This window comes from Pinus tabuliformis, chromosome 5_1, assembly GCF_031772625.1.
Source record: "Pinus tabuliformis cultivar Carrire ecotype Pingquan chromosome 5_1, CPIR1, whole genome shotgun sequence".
Lineage (NCBI taxonomy): Eukaryota > Viridiplantae > Streptophyta > Pinopsida > Pinales > Pinaceae > Pinus > Pinus tabuliformis.
This window is the reverse complement of record NC_142305.1, coordinates 589,730,037-589,737,618: the sequence shown is the minus strand read 5'-3', so window position 1 is coordinate 589,737,618 and position 7,582 is coordinate 589,730,037.

The following is a 7,582-nucleotide window of genomic DNA, read 5'->3' as shown; positions in this document are numbered from 1 at the left end:
AACAAGGCCATGGCTTTTAAGTTCACAATTATTAAAATGAAGGGAGGTGTTTGTTGTAAAAGTAGCCCTTTGGGACTCATCATTATTATATTATAATATATATTAATGATGTGTGGCCTTATATTGATGTTAACATTCAAATCAAGGGACAAGTTCATCTAATGGTCTCGTCATCGTTGAAGAAATGAGAAGCAAAGTCTCTAAGCTTTAGAAGCATGCCATGGGGTTGCTCTCATCATAAAGGAGAAAGAAGGAACAAAGGTACTTTTCATCAATGCACTATGATTATTGGATGGCCTGGCTTTGAATATGAGGTAGTAGGTAAAGAAAATATGCAACTCATTCTCTTGTGTGTAAATTTGAACATGTGGCATAGACCTCATTAAGGAAGGAATGAAAATATAATTTCTTGATCAAAAGGTGATATTGGATGATGAGGTTTCTATGGGGTCCATATTAATGGATGCAAATTTACTCTTTTATGGACACAATCATCACCATTCTATTTTATTTATTTTTTAAAAGATCGTTGTGATGTTGGGAGTGCGCATTATCCATGTTATCATAGTTATTCTCTTCATCTTTCCTTCACATTGGCCCGAATCACTTAAGATAAAAATACTAATGTTGTTTGAAAACTTTTAAGTACGATGAGTAGCGACAACTGCCATGTGGTGGAACATGATTTATTTGTCCTTTTATCTTCAGTATCAAATACTTCTTTGAAAACGCTCTTAACAAAAACTGACATAATGCCCAATTGGATTAGTTTTGCAATCATTTGTTCCTAAAGAACTCATCTCAATATTAAAAGGTTCAGTCAATCTAGTATTTTCTTCTAATATAGTGCCATAAAAAATTCTCACCAAGGAAGTTAGAGGATCATAGTGATATTATTTTAGCTAAGGAGAAGTCCAATAATGGTAAACAACCAAATAAGAAAAGAATAACCTCAAAAAGCCAGTTTCACGGTAACGTTCCAAGATCATTTTCAGACAATTTGAAGAATGATTCAAAACAAAATATAGGAGATCTAATGAGATGGTTTGAATAATATGTAGTTGGATGAGGCTTTTCATGGTGTACCTTGGATGTCTGCAGTTTGAATAGAAGGATATTTTTTATGAAGGATAATCATAGGAAAAATGTAAAGATTTTGAAAGACTTGCTGAAGCAGTTGGTTGCGAAAATTGGAGAGGAAACTTTTTCCATGTAGTTTCCAAGCATGAAATTGTTTTTTGGATTCTCCTTTGGATGCTCCTTGCACCGCTTGAGGTAATTTATGCACCTTTGACTGCTATTTTGCTGTATTCACATGGAAAAGTCCCATATTCTTCTATTAAAGAGGTTTGTAGGATTTTTCTTAATAATGGCCTATAATATACTTCAAGCTATGTATTTCATTCTCAAAATTAATCAGACATGATCACAAAGAGAAGCCCATATAGACCCGTTGGCACTTATATATTATGCTCAGGAGGTGGCACAACATGTATTGATAATTCTAACATTGTTGTGAAGATGTTGCACTTGATGATGCAGAGTCTACTAAGAATGTTTCAATGACAACTCCATTAACTCCAAAAACCAAATTGTAGTTGCAGAAGGAGTTGTTGAGCCTTAAATGAAAGGCCCTTACTCTCAAATGAGAAGGGTGAATTGATGAAGCAGATGCATAGTCAAGCAAAGGAAGAAATGTGATGCCTAAAAGAAGATATATATGATCAATTGAAGAGTTGCAGCTCGTGTTATTATGTGTGCGTGAATTCTTGTGTTATTTTGTGTCTTTCCTCCTCTTCCTTTCCAACAAATTGGTATTAGAGTTGAGAAAGGAATACAAGATATGTGGAGCTTGCAGAGCCAGTAAGAAGAGGGGCAAGTGAAGAAGGACGAATTTTTTTTTATAATTCGCGTTGTAGAATTGTCTCATACTTAAAGTGTGACCATCGCATGTTTCCGCATGTTTCCTCGGTCGAAAGGTGCGCTTGTCACACCTTAATTGGAGTGAACTAGTGCAACTCCTCCCTATAGAAACCTGTGATGATCCCATAAGAAATCAAATAGCACGTAAAGTCGTTCATAGAATACTTTGAAGTCAACCTCACGTGGTTATAAAGCTTTTGGAGCATATTAAAATATTTAACAAACAATACGTCACCATCCATTATGGAAAAGGTTTTTATGAAATATTTATAAAGGAGTTTTTTCGAAAAAAAAAAATTACAACATTATATATAGTTTATTAAAGTCCTTAAAAAAAATTAATAAATTAAAAATAATTTGTTATAAATTATTTTTAAGATTTTTGATAAAAGGGTTTACAAAGGGTCCTTATTGTTTTTTAGAGCGGATTTTTTTAAAAATGGCTTGATCCAGTTTCCAGCCACAATTTCCACTATTTACAAGGAAGGATTATGATGTGTGGGTCATTAAGATGGAGACCACATTGAAGGTTCATGATGTTTGGGACTATGTCACAAATGGATTTCTCGAACCTAAAGATGAAGTAGTTGAATGAGCCCTTAGTAATGTAGAGATGGAACAATGAAAGAAAGACAAAAAGAAGAATTTGAAAGCGTTGTAGCTTATTTAGCAAGGAGTGGACCCAGGAGTGTTCCAAAAAATTATGATCTTGTCTTCAACAAAGACAACATGGGAGACTTTGGCGACAAACTATAAAGGTATGTCCAAAGTCACTATTCTTAAGTTGCAAAATACTAGAAGAGATTTTAAAAGTTTGCAGTTGAAGGAAACAGAGGACATCAATTGTAAACTAGTTAAAAATTTATGGTGATGACATAGAAGATCAAAAGGTGGTTGAGAAGGTCCTCATATCTTTGTCTACCGAATTTGATGTTGTAGTAGTCGTTATATAAGAAGCCAAGGATTTGGAAATGCTGACAGTTGATGTGCTAATGGGATCACTACTATCCCATGAAGCAATGATAGAAAAAAATAAGGATTCCACCTTAGAGGATGCTTTTAAAAGTTAGGTTTCTATCTAGAGAGACAAAGTTCAAGGCAGAGGTAGATCGAGAGGTGGAGGACAAGGTGAAAGACAGGGTGCTTAGAGAGATAATAGAGAAGAGAAAGAATAAGAAAGTGAAAGCAACAAAAGAAGCTTCAACAACAATAAAAGAGTTGATAAATCCATGGTGAGGTGTTATTATTGCAATAAATTTGGTCACTATGCATGTGATTGCAGGAAGAAGATTGTTGATCAAGGAAAGCAGAGAGCCAATGCCACTACAGAGAATATTGATTCCATGTTCATAGCTTTCCATACCATGCATGAACCTTCTAATAATGTGTGGCTATTAGACAGTAGTTGCAATAACCATATGAAAAGAAACAAGAATTTGGTTACAAATCTGGATCAATCTGTGAAGACAGAGCTAACGTTGGGCACTGACAAGACTGTGGATGTAGATGGAAAAGGAGTGGTTAACATTCTGACTAAGCAGGGGGAGCTGAAGGCAATCTCAAAGGTATATTATGTCCCTAGTCTAAAACATAGTTTGATAAGTGTTGGTCAATTGATGCAGAAGGGATACAAAGTTATTTTTCAAGGACAAGAGTGTTTTATATATGACAACCCCCCAAGAAAGAAACTGATAGAAAATGTGCAAATGACGAGGGAAAAACTCTTTCCTTTGATCATGAATTATAGTGATCAGGTTAGTTATTTTACAGTTGCATGGTCTAATGAGTACCAGTTATGGAACTTTTGGTTTAGACACTTTCACTTCTCTGGTTTAAGATTGTTGCAGCAGAAATAGATGGTTAGAGGATTACCTGCCATCAAGGAACCTTCTAGTACTTATGAGTGTTGCATCTTGGGAAAGCAACACCATGAGAGTTTTCTGAAAGGAGTTGTATACAGAGAAAAGTAGCCACTAGAGTTGGTTCATACATACTTGTGTGGACCTATGAGGACACATTCGACTGGTGGCAGTTGTTACTTCTTCATTTTCATTGATGATTTTAGTAGGAAGACATGGGTTTATTTCTTGAAGTAGAAGTTTGAAACTTTTGCACAGTTCAAATAATTAAAAGCCTTAGCAGAGAGACAAAGTGATCGACAAATCTAGGTATTAAGGTCAGATCGTGGTGGAGAATATGATTCGAAGGAATTCCATGATTACTTCAAACAACATGGAATCATAAGGAAGTTTACTACCATATACACACCGTGATAGAATGGTGTAGCAGAGAGAAAGAACAAAACCATTATGAATATGGAAAGGATCATGTTGAAAGGAAGAAACTTTTCTAATGAGTATTGGGCAGAAGCATTTGCATGTGTTGTTTATGTGATAAAAATATCTCTAACAAAGAGCGTGATGAACAAAGTACCAAAATAATCATGGTCAGGTATGTGTTACAGTATATCTCATCTTAGAGTGTTTGGATGTGTAACTTATGCACATGTGCCTAAAGAGCTAAGAGGTGAGTTGGATGATAAAAGTGAAAAATGAATATTTACTAGTTATAGTGAGCAATCAAAAGCTTACAAATTGTATAGCCCCATCACCAGGAAGACCATAATCAGCAGAGATGTTGTGTTCAAACAACAAGAGTCATGGAATGGGAGTATAGACAAGACGATGCAAGAGTGCCATTGATGGAAGAAGAGGATGTAGAAGAAAAAGAGGAGCAAGAATCACAGGAGAAGACACCAAACAGAGTCACGCTAGCAAGGACTCTAAGATATTCTAAACAACATGGATCTTCAAGCAGATCAGCAGATCAGAAGTCAACTAGCAATCAATTAGGTGATAAATCAAGTAATGGTAAGAGAAAAATGAGAAGTTCGAAAGATATTTATGATTATTTGGTTGTTAGCTCAAAGTTTACATTGTTTTCATTCCAAACTTCTTTGTTTGAAGAAGCTATCATAGATGAAAATTTGGTGCAATCCATGGATGAATAAATTGAATCTATTGAAAAGAATAATACATGGGATTTAGTTGATCTTCCAAATGATACAAATCTCATTGGTGTAAAATGAGTGTACAAGAAAAACTTGAATCAGAAAGGTGAAATTGACATATTTAAAGCAATACTTGTAGTAAAAGGGTTCTCACAACAGTGAGGAATAGACTTTGGAGAAATGTTTTTTCTGGTATTCATATTAGATATTGTAAGAGCAATATTAGGCACAAAAACTCAGAAAAAGTGGAAATTATATCAGATGGATGTGAAATAAACCTTCTTGAATGCAATTCTAGAAGAATATATCTATGTGAAACAACCTCCAGGATATGAAGTTGAAGGACAAGAAGATAAAGTTTACAGGTTGAAGAAAGTGCTCTATGGACTCAAGCAAGCGCCAAGAGATTGGTACGTGATCAAGAATGGATTTTGTAGAAGCAACATTGAGCCTACTGCGTACACAAAGGTAAATGAGCATGGACATATTTTGATTATTTGCTTATATGTGGATGACATTATTTATGCAGGTGATCTTGAATTGGATGAATTTAAAGAAACCACAAAGAAAGAAATTGAGATGAAAGATCTAAGTATTATGAAATATTTTCTTGGTATAGAAGTTGGGCAATCTAGAAAAGGGAATTTTTATTTGTCAAAATAAATATGCCAAATATTTGCTGAAAATATTCAAGATGGAAAATTGCAACCTTGCCCCTACACCAATTGCAACAGGTTCAAAGTTAAGTAAGGATGATGAAGGATCATATGTCTATCCAAATCTATTCAAAAGATTAGTTGGGAGCCTCATGTATCTCACAACTATAAGACCAGATGTTATGCAAGGGGTTAGTTTGATTTCCATGTTTATGGAGACTCCAAAAGAATCACATTGGAGAGCGGGAAAAGGAAATTTGAGATACATAGTAGGAACTGTAAATTGTGGCATAATGTATGCAAGCACAGAGAAGAAGAATTTGATTGGATATAAAAATAGTGAATTTTCAGGCAGTTTGGATGATAGGAGGGGCACTTCTAGTTATGGGTTCCATCTTAGTTCTTGTGCGATTTCATGGAAATCTAAGAAGTAGACCATTGTGACACTTACGCTAGTAGAAGTAGAATATGTAGCAGCAACATCAGCAACATGTCAAGTAGTGTGGTTAAGAAGAGTATTGGATGGAATCAAGAAGAAACAACAAGGATCAACAACAATATATTTTGACAACACCTCAATGATTGCACTATCCAAGAATAATGTGTTTCATAAAAGAAACAAGCATATTGATACAAGATATCATTTCATTAAAGAACATGTGAGCAATGGAGAAGTCTACTTAAAGCCTTGTAAATCGAGTGATCAATTGGTTGATATATTCACTAAGCCATTAACAAAAGATGGATTTGAGTTTTATAGAGGAAACTTGGGTGTTGTAAGCCTACCGGAGACTTAGAACAACATGCATGTTTGAGTTGTCATGAGTGATGTCTTAGCTTAGTGGTCGTAATTAAGGGAGAGTGTTAAAAATAGATAATTCCTCATACATGGAGAGTTATATAACATTAGAGATTCAGTTAACTGAGTCACGTTCAGTCAAGTCGAGTTAAGTTTTATTTTGGATGCAATCAAATTTAGAGTGTGTGTGCATTTCAAAGTTATTTCAAGTGAGTCGCTAGTCGAGAAAGGATAAATACCCCTCATCGGGTACATTGTAATCATCAAGTTTTGTGTGATCAATTAAAGATCCAAAACTTATGTTATTGTGTGTGTGATTTTTTGTGTTATTCTATGTGTTTCCTCATCTTCCTTTCAAACAAGAGTTTGTGAAATTATCATTGCTCAATCATGATAAGTTGGAGAGATATTGTTGTATGGAACTTGATAAATAGTTCATTGCCAGGGAATTTGGAGTTTCTGAAGATAGCAAATATTAATCAGTATCTCGCCTTCCAAATTATTCGATCTTAGAATGAGTATGTGGAGATTCTCAAGATCTGAAATCCATTCAGGAACTTTTCCTGATATGTTGTTTCCACTAAAATGTAGAATTGCCAACATCTTGCAATTTTGCAAGGATGAGGGAATTTCTCGACTTAACTTGTTGTCGTTCATGTGAAATACCTCAAGTGTCTTTAATTTTCCTAGTTCCACTGGTATATTTCCATCCAAATTATTGTTCCCTGCATTCTATACTTTCAGTAAATAACAATGACTGATATTGGAAGGTAATTGTCCATAGATCTTATTGCTTGAAAGATCCAAAGCCTCTATATAGTTTGCTTTCTCACAAATGCAAGAAGGAATTTTCCCCTCGAGTTTATTTGATGCTAAAGATAAGAAATTTGAAGTATGCAACAACGTACAAATTTTTGATATGATTGGACTTGTAATGTTATTAATTGACAATTTAGGCTCCCAAGGGAAGCTTGCAACAAAACTCCCCACGAGATTGGGGAGATTGTTGTGAAGCAGATTGTCTTGTAGCTCCAGCTGCTTCAAAGAGGTAGAGTTATATAACATATACAATACTGGCCCTTCTAACTAATTGTGCAATAATAGTAAGGTCGCAAGCTTAGTAAGGTTCCATAGCCATGGAGGGACCTGTCCCATGAGGCTGTTATTGGACAGATCCAATGTTGTCATATAATG